The sequence below is a fragment of the Molothrus ater genome, chromosome 10 (assembly GCF_012460135.2).
Source record: "Molothrus ater isolate BHLD 08-10-18 breed brown headed cowbird chromosome 10, BPBGC_Mater_1.1, whole genome shotgun sequence".
Classification (NCBI taxonomy): domain Eukaryota; kingdom Metazoa; phylum Chordata; class Aves; order Passeriformes; family Icteridae; genus Molothrus; species Molothrus ater.
This window is the reverse complement of record NC_050487.2, coordinates 23,992,427-23,995,535: the sequence shown is the minus strand read 5'-3', so window position 1 is coordinate 23,995,535 and position 3,109 is coordinate 23,992,427.

Here is a 3,109-nt window from a genome sequence, read left to right as displayed (position 1 = left end):
GCATCGATAAATTGCAGTTTTTGAATGTCATGTAAAAATTGAAGAAAGGGAGATGTAAATTGATGAAAAGAGAGCATGCATCAGGTTGGGCGGGGGCAGCACCAAAGACACAGCAATTTAAGGAATCAGTGTAATTTACTCTAATGCAAAACTGCCAAGAGTTATGGGAGAAGCTCAGAACTGCACCTGATCTCTGGCAGGGAATTGCAGCAGGGGAAGCTCAGAACTGTCCCTGATCTCTGGCAGGAAATTCCAGCAGGGATGTTAACTGTGAATTCCCCAGCTGTGGATCAAGGCAAAGCTCACCTCTCCTCACCTGGAGTGGATCAGGACTTGAGTACAGAGGAAATCCATACAATACAGAAAAGGAAGGGTACAGAAACAGAACAAGTGCGGAGCTTTAACAATCTATCTTTTAAGTAAAAATTGAAAAGCACGCTGGATTGCTGTGTGAGGTTTTCAATCCAACTGAAGTGGTCAGGAAGGATTGTCCTGCACAGCTTTAGGGGCGGGCCAGAGGAGTGGCACAGCTCCTGCACTCTGGGCTGCAGGTGGGTGCAGGAATCCTGACAAATGCACAGCAGGAATTGCAGAGATGTGCCCGAGCAGCTGGGATGGTGCCAGCTGCGAGTTGCTCGTGCCACAAAGACACAATGAAATCAGGGTCAGCAGAGGAGCCTGTGGCTCAGCAGCAGCAGCCCGAGTGCAGATGCTGCTCTTTGAGTTTGTGAGCCAGGTGCAGCCTTGGGCTGTGGCTCCTGGGCACCTGCCCGATCTCAGCTGCAGACCACGTCTCCTGCAGCACCTTCTCCATCCCAGCATGGATCTGCACAGGTTCAGGTGCAGCCACAGCTGAGCTCGTTCATCTTCTCCACGAAAAGCAGCAGGGACTCCTCCTCCTGAAAGCTGAGTGCAGCTCCTTGAGCTCTCACTCTCTTCCAGCTTCAGTTTTTCCACCTCCTCCATGAGGGGATCGTATTTCTCTGAAATGCGGCTGTTGAGTTCTTTCTTGTGCTCCAGGGTACCACCAAGTTCCTTAAAATGCTGCAGCACAAAGTAAAAGGTGGAAACTGGCAGCAGCACGGAGGAAATGTTCATTGACTGATCCATTTCCACCTGCAGGCTGGATTGAGCAGACGGGAAACAGACTGGGAACACAACAGAAAGGACAAAGAAGACACCACAGAGTTCAGCAGAGAATAAACAAGTTTTCCAGGGGAAAAAAAAAAGCAGGAAGCTGGGAAATGCTTGGTTTATCTGCCACAGCAGCCATCAGTGTGTCAGTGGATAAATAAAACTCCTTTATGGCACAATCCCACCCCATTCTCCTGTGAGGAATTCAAAAGGTGAATGTGGCATTGGGAAGTGGCTGTGACATCCCATTCCAAGGGCAAAACCCCCTGCGAGTCACGGGGAAAGGGATCCACACCTGAACCCTGCGAGTCACAGCGACAGCAAGGAGCTGAAATAGGAGAAAAGCGGCCCCGACCCCGCGGTGTCCCGGGAGGGCGGCGCTCACCGGGCCGGGACCCTCAGCACCCGCCTGGGCCCTCCCGGCAGCTCCGCCCGGCCATGGAGCCGCTCCGGGCTCCTCTGCTCGGCGATGGAGCCGCTCCGGGGAGCTCCGCCCGGCGATGGAGCCGCTCCGGGCTCCTCTGCTCGGCGATGGAGCCGCTCCGGGGAGCTCCGCCCGGCGATGGAGCCGCTCCGGGGAGCTCCGTTCGGCGATGGAGCCGCTCTCGCTGCCCCGCTCACGGCCGTGGCCCTCAAACGGCAATGGCGGGAGCGGGGGCGGGAACGGGCGGAGCTGAGGGAAGGGACGGAGGGAGGGCAGGGCCTGACCCGCGGGGTCCCTCCCTCGGCCCGCAGGAGCGCGGCTTGTGGCGCTGCCATGGCGGAGCTCAGCGGGGAGGGTCCCTCGGGCCAGCGGCAGGAATCGCTGCGGGGCTCAGGGGGTGGAACAGCGGAGCCGACCCCGCTCCGGGGCTCAGGGAATGGAAGAGCGGAGCTGACCCCGCTCCGGGGCAGGAGGGACGCGGAGCCGGAGCCGCGCGTTCATCCCCGCTCTGTGTCCGGCACCTCAACCTCTTCCCTCTCCACAACCCGCGGAGAAATTCACCCTGAAGGTGGAAAACGGAACCGCGACTTGCGCCAGCTGCTGAGCACGGAAATTGAAATTGTTTCGTCTTTCCTTTGAAGCTCATTCATCTGCCTTGGCTGCCGAAGACACCTGAGGGGGTTTTAGGACACAGGGCAGGGCTGGGTGGGATTTTGGGAAGGAATTCTGCCCTGGGAGGGTGGGCAGGCCCAGAGAAGCACCCAGTGAAGGCTTTTCTCATATTCCACATTATTCTCTATTCATTTACAGTTCACTGAAGTTACTCTCAGCTGTTACAAAGTACATTTGAAAGAGAAATAAAACTCAATGTTGTGATGTAAATAATAATGCACCGTCATTCCAAACTTACTTAATCATGTCTTAAAACTACTGTGTAGAGAATATTGTACAAATATCTGGGAAACAGCAAGAATTACGTTTCAAATAATAAAAACCCTCAAGCTCTAATCACAAATTACCCAACATATCAGGAAAACATTAAGGGGAAAACTACAGGAGCAGAAAATAAGGGAGCTTTTGACAATAATTCACAATAGTAAGGGTTAGAGCATCTGTTGGTTTTCATCTCTTGGATGTACCTAAATTCAGGATTCAAGAAGCAGCAGCATTTCAAGTGCAAACTGGCACTCCAGGAATTCAATCAGAGATCAAACCCATGGTCTGTACTGCTGAGAGGAACTCTGACCCTCACCCACCTTTCCAGCAAATTACAAAACTCCTGCAACACATTCACCAATAATTGGCATTTCAAGTTTCCCAAAATTGGGCCTTTTCTAGTAAGAGCAGCTTTTAGTGCTTTATAGAAATTTAAAATTGAAAGTATCGACATTTTAATGACAACTTAAGGAAAAGTCTTCCTCAGCTCTGAGGCACACTAAAGCAGCAGGGTAAATACAGGATTTACAATGGATTCACTGGCAAAAATGGGAATTATTGGATGGAAATGAAGGTTCCAGCCACTTTCTGTGGACAATGCAGCACCATTCATTT